At 26.4% G+C, this 24148-nt stretch overlaps 1 protein-coding gene across 2 annotated transcripts in view; it reads left to right on the top strand.

Annotated features, from left to right (window-relative positions):
* The first annotated feature begins 3838 nt into the window (after positions 1 to 3838).
* Positions 3839 to 24148, top strand: part of LOC132924069 (uncharacterized) — a 34865-nt gene continuing 14555 nt past the window's right edge. The window contains exons 1-2 of one of the 2 annotated variants that reach the window (XM_060988150.1): positions 3839 to 4299; positions 18124 to 18694. The gene's annotated coding sequence lies outside the window, so the exon portion shown is untranslated. The remainder of the gene's footprint in view (positions 4300 to 18123; positions 18695 to 24148) is intronic. The other variant, XM_060988149.1, reaches the window with a different exon arrangement.

Raw genomic sequence — 24148 nt, 5'->3', positions numbered from 1 at the left:
TTGAATTGGATTGTTCAGTTATAAATTATTAAAGTGTATCAAAAATACAATTTTAAAATTTGTCAAAATCACGAAAACTTGCAGATTGTTTTGCAGTTGACATTTTATAAAATGTTAAATTTGTATAGCAAGACTTGAAAATAAAAATGTTCATAAATTATTATTCACACTGTAACCAAAAAATCTAAACACAATTTTTTTATAGACATTTTAAATTCAAATTTGGACGAAACTGCGAATTTAAAAAATGAATAATAATGTTCATTATTTTATTATAACTCAAAAATATTATTCATAAAACTTAAAATTTTTACGTTAAGTATGAATTTTACTAAACGCAAAATATGTAGATTAATTTTAAAATATTACTTATTCTTACCATGAAGCAATTTCACACTTTTTTAATAACAATTATTAACTATGATATAAATATATACTATTTTAATAATTAAATATTAATTATATAATAAATGATATGTTTTTGGTTAAAAATAAATCAGTTTACTGTAGTACTAACTACTAATAGTAAAATAAATAACTTTAATAAAAATATCAAAAAACATATTATCATTAAAGAGTTATGTCTGTTCAGAAATAGTTTTTCGTATACAATAATATTTATATCATCGAATTTAAATTTAACACATCCATTACAGTGACCCATTTTCCCACTTTTTTTTTTTTTTGTTTGTACCTTTTTGTTTAAGCCCTCTCTTCATAAGTGATCATTTAATTATTAAAGTGTCTTAGTAAAAAACTAAAGAACTCATTAATTTTATTATTTTGTCGAAGTCAATTAAATATAATATTCATGACCTGAAAATTAATTTGTATTAATTTTACCCATGTATTTGTTAATGTAAATGGAAACAATATAGCTAAACGAAACGACGATGATTATGCTTTTTAATTATTATAAAAATTGTACAGTTATATTTATTTTTTTCTTTAAATTTATTATTTTTGTAACATTCATATGTTTAAATAAGCTGTATAATTGTATAATGCAACGATACCGATTAACTAACTCATAGATAAATTGAAGATATGTATTTTATAAAATTATTTACTAAAAATTTAACTATTATATGATTAATAATTCAAAATTACATAAGTATGGTAGAGTTAATATTTGTGTTCACCTCGTATAGTATATAATTATTTGAAGTATTTAAACTTACATTTTTGCCTTATTTTATAAAGTTGATTGACAAAGTATAATAATATAACAAATTTTCTTGACCGAAGTACTGCAGTACTTAAATCTTATACTTTATCTCATGAGATAAACCAAAGATTTAAAATTCTTATTAAAATGTAAAAAGTGTGTTCCCTAAGTGTGTACTTATTTTAATTGTTAAATTATATACCTATATTGTACACGCATATTAATATAATTAAATATGAAATTTTTTTCTGGTCGGAGAGTGGAGACCCTCGATTGTGTTTCGAAGTCAGTTAAACGAATTGTTTCCCTTTTGTATTTTCTGATTAAATCCTATTGTAAATAAGTAGGTACCCTAAGAGCTAAATTTAAAATATAATGAAGAAGTATACAATAATAATGATAATAGATAGGAAGAATTAATTAGGCCAAAAATTGTACATAATAAAATTATACAATACATTTTTAATTATAAAATAATTTTCCAATTTTCTTAAATTTTATGAATTTCGTTAAAATGTGAACTACAAATAATAATAATAAAAAAAAATATTTTTTTTTATCTACGGTTATTTATTTTTAAATTAAAATTAAATTTTTTGATGAGAAATCGTCATTTTAAGCGTGAGTAGTAAATATCCAATTTCGTAAAAATTTAAACTTAAGACGTCCATGAAAAAAATAAAATAAAATTACTCTCAAATATGTTCGTTTTATCCGATGATAAAAACTTATAACTAAATTTGTGTTACATTTTCAAATCTTCTTAGGTATAAACTATAAATATTAAAAATATTATGAATTTAGTAAAAAAAAGTTGGGTGTTATTGATGAATTTTATAAACATTTCCACTTCCACTTAAACGCTTATAAAAAAATATCGTGTCTTTATATTTTCTATATTTTTTAATTGGTATATAAACAATATGTATTAAATTGTTATTAACATTTATAGAAAAATTAACATTAAAAATCGAGAATGCTTATATTCATCTATAGGCTATATAGCCCAAAAACCGTCAAAATATTTTAATATGTACTTATAGAAAATGTTAATAAAACTACTTGGTGAAAATTTCAAATAAGTATCTACGTTTATTTACTTTTGAATAACGCCGAAAAAATAAAATCGATTTTCGTAAGTCTAATTTTTCATTAACTAGTTTTTTCTAGTTATTTTGAAAAATATTTTCAATTTTTACCTCTTAAAAGTATTAAATACATTAAATTTTATATGAAAAACCAACCTCGATGTTGAAATTTAAAGCATTTTTTTACTATAAATTGTATATTTTTTTTTTGTTTTTTATTTAATTCTAAAAAATGATTTGAGTGTTGGATATAGATAACTATATATAATACAAATTGTAATATAGATTTTTACGTAGATAAAATATACCCCTGATCTGACTGATCATTATACGCAGATTTGATAATTGCATAATATGGAAGGGCAAAAATAAAGTGGGTATAAAATAAATATTCCCAATAATGGTACAAAAAATATAAAAAACAACAGCCTGACAAAGCAAATATATAATTATTATACTATGCTTCATAATGTTACTACTTATTAGTAACACGAGTTATTTTAAATATTTAAAACATTTTCCATATTTACATATATACAACCAATTATTTACAATTTTTTTCTTATATTTCTATATTATATAATAATTCATAGTATAATTATATTTTAGATTTCAGGCATAGTCTAAATGTAGGTATACACATAGGTTAACAAAACGGGCTTACATTTTTCGGGTAGAAACACTCAAAAGTTTGAGAAGAAATGCCCACTTTTTTGTGCACACCCAACTCATATACTAAACAGACCATGGTTCGAGAGATCCGTATATGAGAAAGAGTCGTCGGGCTCGTCGGACTGGTATGTATATTCACGTTGGTGGCATTACCTATACGCCCGTCGATTACATCTCCTAATGTATTGCCAATCTACACTATATTAAAATGCTATATATTATCATGTGCCGCGCCACACGCATAAAATTAGACAACCCCCCCCCCCTCCCGACAAGTTTCGAAATCCGTTCGTAAGAGCCGCCGCAAAAAATAAGCCCACCGTCACTAATTGTGTACAGGACGCGGGCGAAAAAACGTTGCAGGACTGTGTGATTTACGAGATCGGAGCCGCCGTGCACGCGTGCACGTGTACGTCCACAAACGTGTATACACGTTATAATATAATATATACATAATACATAACGCGGCGCGTGGTATCAAAAATATGCTAAGATCAATATTGCACGCACAAGTTGCTCCGCGCCCGAAGTTTGCCGAACGCGTGTAGCGGACCGCCGAGGTCTCGCGATTCCTGGAATTTGCCGATACGTTATACCGCGGCCGGCGGTTACTATCCGTACACTATACACACACACACACACACACACACACACATATATATACATACATTATATACATATATACGTATACCGTCGTCGTTATTACGCCCCGACCGGCGCGCACCACCGCGGAACGTCGCGAACCACCACCACCACCACCACCGCCGCCGCCGTCCCGCGGGCGTCGTGTCGCTCCGCGTCCGAAACGCCGACGGCCGACGACCCACACCCGCACCCGCCCGTCCGACTTTCAGGACCGATCCGATGGTCTTCTGCATTCCGGTGTAGTGGGCAGGAGGAAGAGGTGGAGGACGCGGAGGAAAGCCTCTACACGGTCCGTTCCCGCCGCTGACACTATCGTCTCACGTACCATGCCGGACGAACGCGAGTCCCGTCCCGTTCGTATAAAGCTATTATTATTGTCGCGGACGCTATCATCGCACGTGGTCGCGGCGGCGGCGGCGACGACGACGACGACGACGACGAAGGGATGATGTCTCGGCGACGACCGCGCCGCTAGACCTACCGACCACTAGCCCACCACTCCCCCTCGACCGACCGTCGTTCCCGTCGCCCGCCCACGGCTGACGTCTCCCCCCCCCACCATCCCTCCATTCCGTCGCGAATACCGCCGCCAGAGGTGGTTGATTTCTCGCCGGCGCGCGCGACCACGATGTGTTTCGAAAGAGCCAATGACGGTGAATCCGTCGAGTCCTATCCGTGCCACGGCGTCCGAATACCGTGCTTGTGCACACACCGCGAATGAAAACGGTAAGTGAAAACGATAAGTATACTGTTTACCTAATTCATCTGTGGGCGCAAATAGGAAATTAAATTGACGAGTAGGTACTATCATTTTTTTTTTCAATCAAAAACTGACGTTGTTGATCTCCTTCAACCCCCTCCTCCCCATCCCGCCACAACAATCAATTCAGAATAATAATAAAAACAACTCTAAATGATACTAGACATAATTAAAGTATAAAATTAATACATTCGTAGATTACGGGGATTTTATTTCCACTGTGGAGGGCTAAGATAACTATAATATAATTACCTATTTGCGCCTGTGCGCGGTACTATTGACAATAATAATTGTATGAGTTCGCCTGTGTATAATGTAATCGTTTTACTATATCTTCATAGGAAATGTAAAAATCCAAAAATTATCGACCAATATTAGTATAGGTGGATTGCTCAAATAATATTTAAGAATCTTTAAGTATATCCAGATCCATTGAAACTCTAAGCTCGATCTTTATTTTTCGTAAAACAGAATTTAAACATTCCTATCTTGGCTGAACTTAAGAATAATAAATAGTCTCATTTACAGTTTAACAAATTAATTAATTGTATGTGCCTTGTTTATTATTTACAACTGTTTAATTAGTTATTAATTGTAACAAATAACTTTTAAATATTTAGGTGTACATCATTATCAATTAGGTATACATTTAAATCAAAATTTTAATTTATCAATTTTTTGAAAACAGTCATTTTATTTTGAAATTATGCAAATTTAATAGGTAAATTCTGAAATCATCAAAGGACCTATTAGTCTGTTATTTGCAATAATTGCAGTTTTGGTGCCGGGACATCACAATATCACCGAGTTTTGAAGAAAATAAATACAAGAAATTGGAAAATACTAAATAATAATTTCAATAATTAGATTTTATCTTTTGAACATTTAAAAAATACTCTAATTAAGAACAGGTTTTTGTTTTATTTCTTTATTTCGTTATAATTCAAAAACCAACAACAATAGATACTTAAAATGTTCACGAAGTATTTATATTATTATGTTCTGTACATAGTATAGTATTCAAAATATACTTGATATTTATAAGTTATTTATGGACAATTATTGAATTTTTAAATTGTTTTAGTAATTTTAGATTCTGTATGGAGTGATGAATATTGTATATTGATTTTACAATGATGTGTGTTTTTTTATTTTTGTGTCTGTCATCACGTTTTTGAGTTGTAAAAGTGCTTTGATTTTTGACTCTACCACCTCTTTGAAAAGGAAAATTAATTTAGTTGGTTCTTCGGCGGATCAAAAGTACCTAAACAATTTCCAGTAGTTTTCAAAAGTGTCAGGAAAATACCCTGAAAAAGTAATGAAAAAACGGGAATTTTTAAGCATAATTAGTTTTCGACCAAATTGATTTTTTTATTTTTTTGCTGTAACTTAAAAACGAATTATTGTAAATACTTGACATTTTCACCAAATGTTTATACAGTAAAATCCCGTTACAACGAACTCCAGGAGACCGAATTTTTTTTCGTTATAACGGAAATTTTGTTGCAACGAAAATTCGAATAAGCTCTTTATAAGCCCTGCCTTTTGGGGGCAGGGGACTTCTATGACTTTCATTATAAGAGATTTTTCGTAGTATTGGTATTCGTTGTAATGGGAATTTACTGTATTAGCATTATCTATTTATGATTAAAATTTCAAAATATTTTGACTTTTAAGCTATTTATAGATAATCGAAATTTTCGGTTTTTCTAAGTTTTTTTTTGAAATACCGATAAATAAAAATTGACATTCCAAAAAATCTTTAAAATTTAATACAAGGTTTATAATAAGTTATACTTATCGTAGTAAAAAAAAAATCAAAAATCGATAGTCACAACATTTGTTTACAAGCATTTAAAGTTCAAATGTTTATGAAATTGTCAAAATCGCGAAAATTTGCAAAGAATTTTGAAGTTGAATATTTATAAGATTTTTTTGATTTATACCTAAGGTTAAAAAAACTAATACAAGGTTCTACATAACTTTTTCTCCAAATAACTCCAGAAATAAATTCAGCGTCAATATAGAAAAAAATGTATGAACGTATGAAATTAAATTTTTTACGAAATCACAATATATCCTAAAACGATTTAAAATATTTGTTGTTATTCAAAAAGTATAAGTCGTAGAAACTTGAAACTTTCACCAGTAGTTGATAAAAATAAATTACAATTTAAATATAGGTAATTATAATATATCCTAGACTAATAAACCATCTATGTTCAGAATCATTTTTCGTATACAATGATATCTTTCATTGCATTCAAATTTAACACATTCATTATAATAACCTACTCTCCACCTCTACTATACATACTCACTTGCCACTTGACCACTCTTTTTTTTTATTAATTACATTAAAATTGTTTTAAATTATCTAATTTAATATTATTTAAGTTTAAGCTTCATTGTGTAGTATTAGACGATAAGCTCTTCTCAATCACAAGCCTATCTATCCTAACTTAACCATGGTTCTTAAAATATTAAAATACATTGGCACAATAATTTCTTACTTGAATTTTAAGTTTAATTTAGTTTATGCTAGAACTAAAAATAAAAATAAATATAAATATATATAAATGTAATTATTTTTTATAGACATTATAAATTCAAATTTGGACAAAATTATATATTTAAGCGATGATTTCTTCAAAATCACGTACATTTACAAACTATACATACATTTTGTGATAAAAAAATTATAAAATCTTAGCTAAGATATGAAAATGTAATGTAATGTTCCTCATGAATATTTCATACTGAAACTAAAATATCTTAAAAATATACAAACACAATTACCTATATTTTATATAATTCATTTTCATTTTAAATTTGGACGAAATTACGTGTATTTTAATAATGAATAACGATGTTTATTATTTTCTTATGATTTAAAAAACTTTATTCATTAGTACTGTTATACGTATTATATATATATCATAAATTTTACTAAATGCAATGGCCTTTTTAGAATATGTAGATTAATTTTAAGATATTACCTTTTTATATCTTAAACCTATGTAAGTATAATACCTATCTACACTGTTTTACAGTTAAGTGGTGTTGACTTAAAAGTTAATAAAAATTATATTTATTATTATTATAAAAATTGATTTTTAATAAAATAATAAACGAAATTTTTTTGGAAAAAATTAAATTAATCTATCGTAATACCTTATACCACTAGTATAATAAATTAGCTATATCAAAAAACATATCATGAAATGTACGTCTAGTAATATTATAGCTGACGCCTGACAGATCGCCGTCTCTGCACCGCTCAGAATTGTTTTTTGTATACAATGATAGGAACATCATTGAATTCAAATTCAACACATTTATTAGAGTGATCCATTTGAAACCTATTATACAGCAGAGCGATATCCACTTGCCAACCTTTTTATAATGTTAACTAAATAATATGTATATATATATATATATATGTATATTATATTATTATTATGCATAAACAATTACAGTGCATACAAAATTAGATTTTATTTTTTAATAATATCGTTAGAATATACATTCAGTTAGTACTGCAGGTGAGTGGTAGGGTTTACATTTATTTTCGTGGCTATTTCCTCTAAAAATGATAGTGTTCTTCCACTGTTAAATTCCCACTTCCCCTTAAATTAAAATAACAACCATCAAGTAAGAAAATAATCTAATTTAAAAATCATAGAAATAAAATATAGTCAAACATTAATTTTATAATAATTTAGAACTATAATAACTACAAATTAAAATAAAATTATCGTTAATTTTGTAATCATTTGTGTATAATCAATATTATATGGAGTATTAAATAATAGTAATAATAATAATAATATTTATTTTAATAAATATTTTAACCAGAGGGTAAGAGTACAGTGAGTGTAAACTAAAAATATCGCTAAATTATCAATTAAGAATAAAAGTGAATACATATGGAGTATTATAATGAGTATATTATGGGGTATACATAAGACAAGTAAAAATATAAAATAAATACAAATAATATTTAAAAAATGTAAATATAATTTTAATATTTAGCAAAAGTAAACATGATTCTGGTTTAAAAAAAAATGTGTAGAGAAAAATTGAAAGTAGGTAATTTTGTATTTTTTGGAAGGAAATGAATAGTTGAAGAAAAAGTTGTCTAATGTTTAGCGGAAAATGGTACCATTTTTGTAAGTCAATGAACATTCTTACTTATTTCGGTACCAGTGGAATTTATATGTTATGAGTTCGACCTTAAAATCAACTACCTATACCTAAAAATCAGTAAAATTTGTATGTGTCTTACCCAGGTCTTTTCTAGTTGGTAGATGGTAATTATAAGGTATAACTAGACATAACTATGAATAAAGTTTATACATAAACTATGAAACTATTATATTAAGTTTAAGTATATTTGCAGTTTATGCGTTGCGTATACCTACGTATATATTACAATAATTAAGTATTCAGTTCACCGTTACCAGTTCGTTATTTTAAAAATTTTAGCAAATTGAAGCTTATCTCGATACAAAATAATGGCAATACCTAGATTTTAATTAAATTTTTATCATTTTTCATGGATACTAACTACTTGTTACATGTAATTATCTACTAAATAATGATATTATATGCAAACAATGTTTTATACAATTAAATTCATTGGAGGGATAATTATAACCAATTTATTGACAAAACAAAATAAGCACAAAAAATGAATAAAAAAAATAAGAAAAACAATTTTTAGATATAGGTACGCAATGTTACATTAATCTCATAAGAGTATCTGGTAAATTAAAATATAATAATAAATGGTAAATGGTAAAAACGTCCAAGAAAAAAAATATTTTATTATTTATTATTATTATAACTATATACCTAAGTTAATTTTCAATATCCTAATGAACAATTGGTTATTGAAAAAAAATATCAATTATAAACAAAAATTTTCCATCGCTTAACAGGACTTAATTCATCGTACATCCTTGACCCTTATTGTGATTTCTCATCCGTCAACAATGAAAATAGTTTCTGATTTCACAAAAAATATAATTTATATGGCATGAAACAGCCAACGATACCTACAGATAATTAAAGTAAAGAATATATTTTTCTATTCGCTTCAACAGAAAATTTTTTTTTTTTAATTACAAATTTTGTTTTTCGAGTATATTATTAAATTTAACTATATAATTATGATATTTTTTTTTAGTGTATTACTTTGTTTGAATTTTTATTTGGGGTCCTAAGATTTTATAGAGATGTTCTGATAAATTGTTTTATTTTCTTGCGTTTTTGTATTTGAGACAGTTTGTTAAAATATGTTTAATTGTAATTTGGGTTCTGCATGTGGCAGATGTAGGAGGGACATATTTTATCATTTAGAAGAAATCAAAAAATATTTTAGACAACAAAATTTATAGTATAGCTTTTCTGTATTTTTAAAATAAATGGTAGATACTAGGTAATAATAACTAATAACACAGTAAATTTATTACTTATCAATAGGTGTAAAACGATGAAAGGACTTCCGCAATATTCTGTTATTCTATAATATTATTGTGTAATTTGTAGAAACCTATACTATATAGACAAAATATATTTTTATTTAGTAAAGAATTCATTTTTTACATATTTTTAATAAATGTAAAGTTTATTTCTTCGAAACATTACGATCATTATATTATAATGGTACTCGACATATGATTATGATTTTTTTCTTAACATAATAATAGATATAAGTGTGTTAATGTATTGTTGTTTTACAAAATTATCATATCCTATAGCTCTGCTTTATTGTTATGATATCATTATTTATTCTAATAACTATAATGAAAATATAACATACCTATAGGTGCGTATATAGGAATATAGTTATAGAATAGATCCATGGTCATTGAAATTTGAAACACTCAATCATTTATGTGTAATTAAATTTCTAAAGACGGTAATCATTACTGCTGAGGTATTGATCATATTAGAACTTAGGAAATAAATAATATAATTACTAAAATAATTATGAAAACGTGTTTACTTAGTCTTCCGACCTATTATACACTCTCATTACGATATTTATATGGAACATAAAATTACGTTTAGGTATAAACTTTTTCCTTTCGTTAAACTGAAACTGATTTGTGTTTAATTGGATTATTCAATAATCATTATTGTACACGCTAGTCATAATAAATTACAATACATGTATTTAATTTACTGTTGAACTATGCATGCATAATTAATAGGAACAACGAGGATTTATTATATAATATAATATGCGTTTTGCATTCTAAATAACAAACATCCAATAATACGGTAAGATGTGAACATTTATATTTTGTAAAATTCAGATAAACAATAAACATACGAGTATACGTATTATTAAATGTCACACATTATAAAACACAAATAATATACTCTAAATAGAAGTATAAATTGAATGTGATATCCGTAGCTTAATATTGTGTAAAGCGCTGTAATACTATTATAACCAACTCTAACCGTATCACAAATTTAAAAAAAGTAGATAATACAAACAAAAGTACAAAACAATTAAGAATAATATAATATGTAGAGAATAAGTTAAAAAAATTACTTAACTACGTTTAGGATGCAAAAAAATAAATTTACAAAAAATGTGACAATTATTACATTGTTCTGGAGAATTTAATATTCATGATTAATGATTTTGTATTTTTGGAGGGGCTTTCACTTTGAATGGTCGGTGAAGGATATTATACGAATGAAATATTACCATGAGTAACGGAAAAGATACCTTTTAAATAAGATTTTAAATATTAATTTCCTAAACATACTTAGAAAAATTAGAAAATTTAAATCTTACAATAGAAAAGTTAGACTTAGTGTTTTTTAATTGCATTGTTAAGTGTTCATCATTTAAAAAATAATATTTAAATATGTAATAAACATAATTGGTACAGAAAATCAGAATCCTATTTCGGAGGTAAATTTTATAAATAGTTATAGAGTAAAGAATTCTTTTTTCGTTTTTAATTACTATTAAAATGTTAATTAAATACGTCATTAAAACGATCCCCTACCTTGCCGTTCAAATGTCATGGGTATATATATATATATATATATATATATATTTATGAAGCAACACATGAACCATAGACCTTCCACTATATAAACAGCTTTTATTGATCCGTTATTTTCTTTGAAAAAAGGCATTTTTGTTATTCATTGTGTGTTTATTCTTTGTAAAATAAAAATGACATTAACATAACCCATATATTAGTACGGTGGTACGTAATACACATTGGTCGCATGAGTACAATGCAATAATATAGTTTGGCGCTTTAATAATTAATTTACCAAATTGTATTATTGTTAATTAAAAATTGAAAAAAAATATAATAAATACTCGACATAGTGGTATATTATAAATATTTCTAAATGTATAATATTTGCAGTAGATAACAAATAAATAAATTAAAATATAAATATAATATAATATATACTCGTAAGTCGTAATCTCGTATATTTTACTAAATAAACAATAAATATTAATTTATTATATTATTATTTTTAGATTCTGAGCGGAGTGATAAATGTGTTGATTTTATAATAATGTATGGTTTTTTTTTGTTATCATCTTTTGGAATAGTAAAAATGCTTTAAGTTTCAAATAATTTTAGATGTTTAAAATTCTCAATAAATATTTATATTATCATTTTACACATGGTATAATTGAACTATTTATAGACATTTTCATTTATTTTTTAAAAAGATTTTTTTTCAAAAAATATCAATAAGTAATTATTTTCTAAATGGGTGAAAATTTAATACAAGGTTCCTTATAAGTTGTTCTTATATCTACCTACATAAATTTATTAGAAATAGGTACTAAAGCACAATTAAAAAAATAATAATAATAATAATTAATATTAATATTTATATTTTATCAATATAAAAAATATACATTTGTAGTTTAAATTTTTACAAAAATCGTCAAAATCGTGAAAATTACAGATTACAATTACCTATGTTGTAGTAGGAATGGTACATTCAAATTTAAATCTACTACTATTATAACCTTATTATTACCACCTATAAGTCTATTAGAATAAAAAAAAATAATGTTTGCAATCTAAAAATCATAAGTTGATGACATATCACCTAAAATAAGAAAGGAGATTTTTAATAATATTTATATATTTTGTGGTCTATAAAACACAATTTAGAAATACTCAATAGAGGAGAAGATGAACAATTACCATTTCCAAACTTTTTAAACATTGTATATATATATTTTCATGGTGGAATATAAGTATAAAACGTTACTGACTTTCAGTTATTATGACAGTCGACAGATCTATAATATATTCACCAGTGCATATAGATGAGTATACGACGGTAAACTACTATGATAAATGTTATATCCGTGGTATCCCATAATATCTATATTATTATTTGTTTACCATAATTGATAATTGTATATGCGACGTTTTAGCAAAAATAAATTCAATCTATCTAGTAATGCTAATAGCAATATTAATATTAGGCTGTCAGATGATCTCCACTCAGAATCCTTTTTGGTATATAATAATTTGTCATTGAATTCAAATATTTAACTCAACCATTACTTTGTCCACTAGATACCATATATTTCGGTAAACGGAAATAGGTCCCGACAACAATATATACGTAAGTTGCGGCCATGTTACTGTCATGTATACGTTAATACGTTAATTGAGTCCGACGGAAAATTCGTTATTATTTTTTACTATATTATTGTACTACAACCACAGAAATGAACAGCGAACATGTGTTAGTACACCGATAACACTTCTAACAAGTGCACGAATAAATTGGTGATTTTTTTTTTTTGAAATTAAAGTAACGAACTAATGAATGGTGAATTATACAATACAATGAAAAGTAATAAAGATAAAAACCAATATTTTTAACCGTACCTACCAATATTATAATTTATAACAGTAATATTAGCAGTCTTAAGTCTGATAAAATTGGAAAGAAAATATTGATTGTAAATAAGTAGCATACATTTTAAATTTTAATATAAAAATACCCGGGACGCAATTGCAATTTACATATACACAAGAAATATTCGGGACGAAATTTACATGTAAAAGGTTCACTGGAACGGAACTACAGTCACCCCTTTATTTACAACAGACCGGTAACCACTTATTTACGTTTTTTTATTAAAGACATTTAAGTAGGTATTAGGTACCTACACTAAAATCAAATGGGTATATCCATAGTTAAAAGTTTCACTTTAGATTAGGGATGGGTGATAAAAATAATGAATACCACAAGTTACAAGCACATTATAAACATATTTTTCGAGGTCAGAAAATGGCCACATTTCATAGGTATAGGTATACTAAAAAATCAATTGTAGTTAACTTAAATTTTTATGTTTGTATCATGAACACAGTAACATAACTTATTATTTTGTTTTGTCTTTGGATTATTAATAAAAAAAGAAAATGTTTAAGCCATTCACATGTAATATTATAAATGATAATGTACAAATTTAATATTCTTTAGGATGAAATGTTTATTAAATAAATTCTTTCGTCAAAGATCTTAGTTATCCAAATTAAAGTTAAACATAGCTTAAACTTATATTTTAAAAATCTTCGTATGTATTGCATTGAGTATAGCTGGAACCCCGTCACCATGCTCAAATCCCTCTATAAATAGATATGGTGTTGATTGAATTATTTAGTGTATCAATTACTACTTATTATATTTTATTTTAATACCCTACATCAGTTAATTTAATAAATATGTGTTATACGAACATGATATTTTTTACTATTAGGTCATTATAGTAATAATTATTTTTACCAATAACTTTAAAAAATTGAAATATAAGTCGATTTTATAATATCATAAACCAGATTAGGTTAAATAATTGTTTAACAGATAACAGATGACAATTTGCAAAAGTACTAATAGTGATGTAGAACTGAACTTATTCAAATATGATTTTAATAAATTGAATGTGCATATATATGCATATTGCATTTATGTGCTTGTGCTTATAGATTTTAATTTACTGCATCTATTTAATAATGCATTACTATTTAACATTTAACAGTAACTCTTAATAAATTGATTGGTGGGTATTGGTATATATTTAACCAGCCAATATTTATGGCTTTCTATACAATCCAATGTATTGAGCGTACTAGCGTAGTTACACATATAATTACAAGGATATTAAAGCAATGGAGTGGAAATTGGCTTGGATGGTCATTATTTTCCCTCTGGCTTAGAAATAACTGAAAAGATGCGACTTGCTTTAGACTTTTAGTAGGTTTTTCCACTTAATGACATTATTATTTACTATGAAGATCGTAAAATTATCCGTTAAAAGAAACATTTATTAAAAATATTTATGGCTCAATAATAGGCAACATAGTGTTACATGGAACTTATAAAACCTTTTTAAATACATAGTAAACTCTTCTAAATGTGAAATTAATTTAGATGTACATAAAAAGTACTTTTTATAGCCGGCTAATTGATCTAATATTATTTATATTAAATTTTATTGGACATTACTTAATTATGTCTAATATTGCAATGATATTTTACATTTACAATCTACTATAGTAGGTTTACTAAACTGTTCTATAGTTTTATTTATCACCATAGATAAACTTGTATTTTTATTTACAAAATATTATGTGCTCTCATTATAATAAAGTAATAAAATATTGTACAACCACACAGTATTATACCTTAAGTCAAGATTATTGGTTACCTATGTATAACTTAAACACAGTTGCGTGCAATGTTAAATTTTTGAAATAATTATTTTAATGGAAAAAATATTAAGTTGTGTAATACATACTTTTAAATAGAACCTAAAACCTTATACATTAAGTTATTTCTGTATTTTAAACAGTAGATATAGCCAATAGTATGATGAGCTTACATAAAATATTAACTAAATATTACAAATTGGAATTCATTATAATTGCATATTAAAATCTATTTATCATAAAAATTGACGACCTGGATTTATTTATTATTTTTATACAATATTTATTCCTCTGTCTTCGGGGGTATCTTCAATTATATTAAAAATGCTATTTTTAAGCCGTTTTATTTTCATAACATAGTTTTAATAGTAACTATTAAATTTTAACAATTATTTAATTTCAATCTGTAAAATAAAAGTCTAATAACCCAAAAAAGTTTTTAAAAAATTATTATTTAAATTAATTCACAATATACACGCATTTATAAGTATAAATTTATAATTGTAACGTTCACACATTAGGTATATTATGCCGCCGATCACCTAATTTATCTATAATCTATATGATAGATGGCATATAGATAGATATATTTTGTAAGTGTGAGGGACCCCCCATGGGATATTGGAACCAAGCAGTGGATCCAGAATTTATGTATAAATAATTATACATATAAAGATAAATAAATACGATATACAAATTATTAATAATAAATAATTATTATATACCTCCGATGTTTGCTATTAAACCAAAATTAAAAACAATTGAGATGATAGTGGAGGGCCACTTAATATTCGATGTCATAGTATTTTTTTAAATACTTTGACACCAATCATTAGGTACATTATTTAAAAACACATAGATTATTATGATATATAAAAATGAGGCATTTATATGGATTTGTTTTATACGTTAAAATTTAAGTTTAACAAAAAAATTATTTTATTTTAGAGAAGAAAGTTATAAGTATTTGATAATAAATCACATACATTTTTTTATTTTAAGTCAAATTTTTATCAACATTTTTATACAAATTTATGAAAATACGAGTACAATCTAACTTCTTACAGTGTTGTACGAGTATAATGACATGCTAATTATCAAATTCCCGTAGATGTATAAATATAGGTACTGCAAAAATACAAAACTAATAATTAATTTCTTAAATAATATTCTATTCTATTTATATTGTATAAAGATTAAATCCATTCCTAAAATATGAGTAAAACCTTTTATGTGATTATTTTTCCAAATACATTGTTACAACAGATAAATTAACAATTTTATGCTCAGCTAATTTATTTAGTTATTAGCAACCAGAAACGTATTAAGTATGATAAATTTTACGTAGGTATAACGATACACCATACACATAAAAAATATAAAAATTACCTACTTAAGAAAAAAAGTTTTATTATCTGTACAATTTTAATTAATTACCTATAACTAGGTACTGGTTAATATATTTTCATCCGTAATAGCCAACACAGTAAATCTTTTTTATTAATAATAAATTTAATCCTCGCAAGAAATTAGGTATTTGTGTAATTTTAAAAATGTTGAACGGATTAAATTACAATTTCTAAAAAAGTATATTATGCAGGCGTGTGTTTGTATGAAATAATTTATGGGTTCTATAACAGCCATAGAGTATAGGTATAAAATGTTAAGAATAGTTTGTATAATCTCCAACATGCAGTTATATATTATACTGTTATTATCTATATTATAATTATCACGAATTTCATACTATACCTATAATAATTATAAACTAAAATTATTTCTGTATCAAAAAAACGTAACTGGGTATGCTTATATATTTGCAAGACGGAGACTACACATGTAAAAATAGCGTCCTCTTAAGACCAAAAAAGGTGGGTAAATGCCAAGTGGGTACCGCTCTATATAGTAGGAGTCGAGTAGATCATTGTAAAAAATGTGTTAATTGAAGTCAAAATATTTTGAAAATTTATCATTTATAGAAAATGTTAATATATACATTTAGTGAAAATTTCAAGTAACCAAGGCAATTCATTTTTGAGTTACATCAAAATTGATTTATCAATTATTTCTTTTTTCTTTCTTTTTTTGTGATCTTTTATGATTACTTTGGAAAATACTTGAAATTTGTTACTTTTAATTCATCAAAGTATGATATCTAAGAAATTTAGGCATTTTTTCTACTCACAAAAAAAATACTCGTCACTCTAAGATTGCAAAATCGATGGTATTCATTGCTCAGAATATCATATTATATATAAATTATATCATTTTATTTATTTGAAATAAACTGTTTTTAAGTATTTTTAATTATAAGTACATTGTATGGATTATGATAGGATGGATCCAGAATCTGAATCATATTTCATATTGTGTAGCCGTGTAGGTAATTAGTTTATAATAATTAATAATAAATAGCTCGGTCCTAAGTATCTGGTAGGTAATAACATAATATCTGGTTCTGGTAATATTGTACACAGATATGATTTAATAATAAATTATTTTTTTTATTAATTATTAATAAACCATACTTATTGCGTTGTGGGATTATTTGAGGCTCGTGTCTATGTAATCCAAACTTTAGGCACTTAAGCAACAATCATACCGAAACATATTCGCGAGAATAACGACAACAGTTATAACGTTCAGATTACCTGTGCCTCCAGCCAAAATATAACACAATTATATCAAACACACCTGCGAATTATAATTACATTAAACCAAAATACACAAATGTGTCTTAATGTGCCAAACGTGGCTAAATTGCTTAAAAACGAATCGACGATAATTATTAATATTTTATAATATTATGTATAGTGTGTATAGTATTATACTGTAAAAATATTTACATGGGTGCAGGATATGTGGATATGTTACGTGATTATTTTACTAAGGCTTTCCTTGAATTTTTCTAATTTAAAACTACTCCATATTATAATACCAATAAATGTAAATACGAAATACAACAAATTCTAATTTGTGAATAACAGACATAGATGCATATAAAACTATTGAAACTGTATTTCTACAAGGAACTTGTGAATAATATAGGTGGCGTCCTACCTTAACGCGGCACTCAACGCGTAACCCTCGAGAAACGGGCGTGGCACGTGTCGGGTCTGGAGGAAATCAAGACTCGTTTCATCACTACACAACACTATATAATACGCAGTCGCGAACGGTGATACATCAAGATTCCCTATGAGAATTGCATTGCATTTCAAACATTATGCTACACACACGAGGACGCGAAAAACGAAGAAACAACGTGAAAACGACGTGATCGAAAATTTGTCGGCAGTGATGGGTGCGGAGAAAAACGGCCATGACTACTTGCAACTATTGCGTAAAACTACTGAAATCTACAGAAAATATTGCGTTTACCCGTTTGCCACGATTATAAGTACCGTAAACAATATGGTCAGCGGTTACTTCGGCCACACTTATTGCGTCGAACCGTGCAGACAAATTTTCACTAGATTTGGCGTAACTAACTATACTTAGATTTGATTGGACGCATCCGCAAACTCCGTAATGAAATTTTATAGATCCCGCAGGGTTCTTTGTAAATGCCATACGATAAATAGCCCATCTGAGGAGACCCCCGTTAACACGGTACACGGTGAGTAATTAACTGTGATATTTTTCATTGATCACATAGAAATATAAAATAACTAGATTTCCGACTGCCCATTATAATATATACCCATAGAAACGTTTAAATCGTGCGCCCATATGTCAACAAGACAATGTTTACCTAATCTAACCTCGATAGATAAAATGCCTATGTTAAACATATGTAAAATAATACTATTGTAAACATTACCTGTTGTCACGGTGCTAAGGTAGGTTTTAGAAAGTCATGTGTTAGAATAATGAGTTTTAGAATACATCTGTAAATATCATCCTTTAGATGATGTTTTTTAGAAATATATTTTTTTGTTTACTGCAAACTCGTATAATTTATTAATTTACAAAAAAAAAATTTAATAATAAAATAATAACATAATTATAATAATTTTTAATACTATTAAGATTAATAGCAATAGTTCTCATAAATTCATTTAAATCATAATTATAATTATCAACTATTCTTTTACAATTTTAAAACAAATTACTATTCTGTGTTTCGTTGTACTTTTTTCTTTTTATTAGTCTATTTAAAATAAACGATTCGATTATTACTTGAGTTTCGTGTTATTTTTTTATATTCTTGAAATAAATGAATGTATACCAGAGTGTGTTGATAATAAACGTTGTATATTGTTATGTCAACCATCTGTAGGATTGGAAGTCCTACTATGAAGTCATCACGTTTTAATTGGTTAACAGGGTTCGTAATTTTTTGCTTCGACTGTTGTAAATGTAAAAAAACCTCGCCGAATAAATTGCAAATGGAAAAACATTATCAATTGAATTAATCAATATCTGTTCAAAATTGGTTAGGTATTATTTACAAATTATAATAAATATGCAATTATACATGTATATTTTTCCCAAAAGTTTTATATTCTAAAACATAGGTTTTCTAAAACTTTGTATTCTAAAAAATTATTGTTTAAAATGTGCACCTAATTCATTTGCATATGGCTGCTGCCTGCTGACTTCAATAAGATTCAAATAGTCGTTTATCGAATTGTTTTGTATATTTGATGGATTTACCTACAGTAAATTTTGATCGAATCATTTTCGCGTCACCATCCGTGAGTGTGTATAATACGAGTATAATGTACAGTATTAACGTGATGACATTTTGGTGATATAAGTCTTAAACGAACTTTCATATCAACTCCAACCAAACGAATCCGTGGCAGCTCATAAAGAAAGATGCACCGAGCGACCGAAATCATCAGTCGCCGTTATTTATTCCTTGTAGGAATAGCAAGTTTACAACTCTATACGAAGCGTATTTAGAATGTAATATGTAATGTACTAATATACTTACATATTTATGTACAATGTTTTGTGTGTATAGGTTTGGTAAATCAAAGTAAAACCTTAGTAAATAGTCACGTACTCACGTGACTTATACATATTATTAAGTGTTACAGTGCATTATATTGTCTGCTTCGTTATGCGTTTACATTTTACACTATTTCGGTATATAGATCGCATATTCGCATATTCGTGTATATCTACTAAATATATAGATCTGAATTTTTTTTATTAAACAACTAAAGTTCATTCAAGAAGGTATTTAAAAATTGTAATTCACCTCAAAATATATAATATTATACCTACGTATCGAAAAAATATATCCACTCCTTTTACAGTCATACATAAACGCACAACACAGAAAGTTAACAATATTTTTTTCAATGACAGATTTAGCTTTTAATAATTTGATTTCTTAGGTAATAATAATAATAATAATAAAAAAACTTGAATAGTTATATAATAATAAAAATACTTTTAAGGAACAGAATTTTTAAAGTAATAATAGAGATATTTTTGTGGATCGATTTGTAACTGTATAATTGCTTGGACTTCAATATCATTATGTATATCGAATACAACACTGCGGCTTAATTAGTCAATGTTTAATAATATAATGATACTATTGATACTAATAACAATATTATTCATTAATTTTTAATATTATTATTTTTGTGTATAATCCTTGTTAACTAGCAGTGTTGTATACTCGTATTTGGTTATATTATGAGCAGAATAAATCATAAACGTCAATTTTATAAAATTAATTTAATTAATAAAAATAAAAGTTCATCAGCGTATTATCTTTTTCGTTGTTACGCACTAGCACTCAAAAATACCTATATTATTTTAAGATCGATCCCATGTCATAGATTTTTTCATAGCGGTGTTTTCATAAATTACTAATGAAAGTATTGATAATTCATTGTTATCAATGCTTTAAAAAGTAGTTGTAATAATATTTGCCATTTTATCTCATTATCCTATATAGCAGGTAATAATTAAATAATACGATATGCGTTAACCATTTAACCATAATACTGTAGTCAACTAGTAAGTACCTACTACTATTTAATTATTTATTATTATCTGACATAATGTATGTTATGTACCTACATTTTTTATGTTACGAATTCGTGATGACAATAATTGAAATGTATGTATATGGTTAATTTACAATATTATAATAACGATCAATTTTTGTATTAATAACTGGTTCAAACAGGCTGAAATTTTTCGTAATGATTTTTTCTAACTAGTCCATTTTTTTATTTTGGCAATATTGCATAAAACAATGAAAACATAAATAGTTGAACATAAAATAAAGGTAAAAAGTATTTTCAAAGTTTAAACAATAGCTACAAATAACCGTATAACATAAATAAACAAGGAGGTAGTTGTTTGCAATATTACATAATATAGGTAAGTAATATGAAATAATTAACGTATTACAAATTTGCATACAAATCGAACAAAGGATAATATAATATAAATTATGGTTTAATAATTATTTTCATGTTCGCCTATTATAGTTAGGTACCTGTTAATGACCGTCGACGATATAATGAACAATAATGACAGCTATTAGTAAAATTGTATAGAAATTGTCAGTTTTTAATTCTCGGTTGTTAAATTATGTATTGAAGGTGTAAAACACTAAAACGTATTATCTCATAATATCAAATTTAACTAGATTTTGTAGAAAAAGAAAAAATACCAGCCCCCGAGTGTGTGGACTTGTGTTACTTAATACTCAGCTCACCTCAGAACAGGTCAATAAAATAGGTACTGTTATTATAAAAAATGTATTTAAAAAAATTATATCATCACCTTCGATATATAAAACAATTATATATAGTTGACTGCCAATTACAATCCCATATAGGAACGTTGGTCCTGCGGCCATATGCTAACAGGACAATATGCTTACAAAATACCTCTATGGTAAAGATGCTTATACTGATAACTGATAAGAATATAAATTTAAATAGGTATATAATATACGTAACGTGATGTCCAACCTATTTTTCTTACTTTAGTTAACAATTATCTTCAAGCAGGCCACCAAGTATAAAAAATACTAATAAACACAATAACCTATATACAAAAATTATATTGGACTTATGTTTATTGACGATTAAGTTAACACATTGGGTATATTTTAATAAAAGTATACAATTTATATTTATAGTAATTTAGCATTATCAGTATGCTTGATTTTCTGACATTCAAGATTATTTATTATTATTTGATATTTTATTGATAGTGAATATTATGATGAGTGATGACTTATATCTTATGAAGTACTGACAGTACTGAATTATGAATTTATGAATAATATTGTTTAAAAATGTTAAGAGAACGTGTTGTCCAGTTTTATTGTCTCCATCTTAAAAGTGCATATAGGAAACAGCCAGGACCGGATTTACTTAAAAGGCGCCCCTAGGCTAATAAAAAACAAACGCCCCTACTTCTTGGAACATAATTTATTCAATAAGAGTTGAGAGTTCCCATCCTTATTAATTTACCAATTTTATGGTTATACAAAAATGTATAATGATTAAATTAAAATTTTTCAGTCAACAATACAAATGAATAACAATTGATATTTTCGACTAACCAGTCGAGTTTTTGTACTGTAAACGACACTATAGTTCCAAAGAAATAATTGGTTTAACCGCCAATACTTTTTTCACTGTATTTACTTTTCTCTCGCATAATGACTCGCAAAAATTTAAATATGACATTATTGTTTCTTTAGTTATATTTTTAAATTTTATATTTATTTCATATTCTATACGATTTCCACAAAAAATTGGAAATCAATATCTCTATATTAGTATATTGTATTCCTCACATAAATGTTTTAATTCATTTTTCCTACTACTATTTTTGATTTGTGGTGGACTTTGATATAAATTGACAATTTACGCTGTGGTATTTTTGTTTCTTTAACTACATTTTCTACACATATTTTCAAATTTTTGTAATTAACCTTAATCAATAATAAACTAATTGTATTGAATTCTTGAATTTTAGATCCTGAGCGAAACGATGAACGCATTATTTTACATTAATGTCTTTTTTGAGTATGAGTTAAGTCCGTAACCGAAAATTCAAATATTAGTAAATGGTGTATAAAACAATGATGGAATAATTTCTAAGTTTGGTTAATGCGAGAACTTTTCGGTGGGTGAGGGGTGAACCCTCAAAAACCCCCTTAGATACAACCTTGGTATGAGTACATGATAAGTAGTCGACAAGATGGTTTTAGATACCAAATTGGATCTAGTTTGTATTTTTAAGAGATCAAAATTGTCGATTAAAAACTATTCGTAGCATAGAAATTCTTGAAAATTTAATACATAACTCCTCATAAGTGAGTTACAGCTATGTAAAATATAATAACTTTAAAATGTTCATAACTCACTTTAAAATAATAATATCATTAAAAGCATATGTCATTGTCTAGATAACATTCTTAACTTTAAATTTGATAATACCTAGGTAAATTTACTCTAATATTAAAGTTAACACCACAAAATATATTCTACTGAACGAAATTTGTTATGATGTACGTTAGTAAGACAGAGACAACAAATGGGGATTGTGGGTATGGCGTCCTCTTAAATTTGAAAATTGATTGTTGCATCAATATCAAAATATTTATACGATTTTTTAAAAAATATGTAATAAACGGCTTATATAAAATGTATTACATACTATCATAAAACATATTTGTATCTAGTTAGATTTTAAATACATACACTATTTTTTATAATTATGGATCGCATAATATTCTTGGCTCTGGGCTAGTTATTATTACACACACACACACACACACACACACACACACACACACACATATAATATGTATGATATCACATGTATAGGTACATGATGAGCTTTGATTATTTTATATTATTATTGACATGTCAATATCGACGAATATTATTTATCTTTAAACATTTTTTGTTATTTGTTGTACTTCAAAAACGTGTAATTAAACATTTTTAACATTTTACCAAATGTTTTATATTATCCATTTTCTAGACATATATGGTATAATTTTCAAAATAATTTGATTTTTTTTTAAACTATTTATAGACATGAAAAATTTTTGATTTTTTTGTTTTTTAGT

The sequence above is a fragment of the Rhopalosiphum padi genome, chromosome 3 (assembly GCF_020882245.1).
Source record: "Rhopalosiphum padi isolate XX-2018 chromosome 3, ASM2088224v1, whole genome shotgun sequence".
NCBI lineage: Eukaryota > Metazoa > Arthropoda > Insecta > Hemiptera > Aphididae > Rhopalosiphum > Rhopalosiphum padi.
Note: the sequence above shows the minus strand (reverse complement) of the source record. Positions and strands in the feature narration are given on the sequence as shown.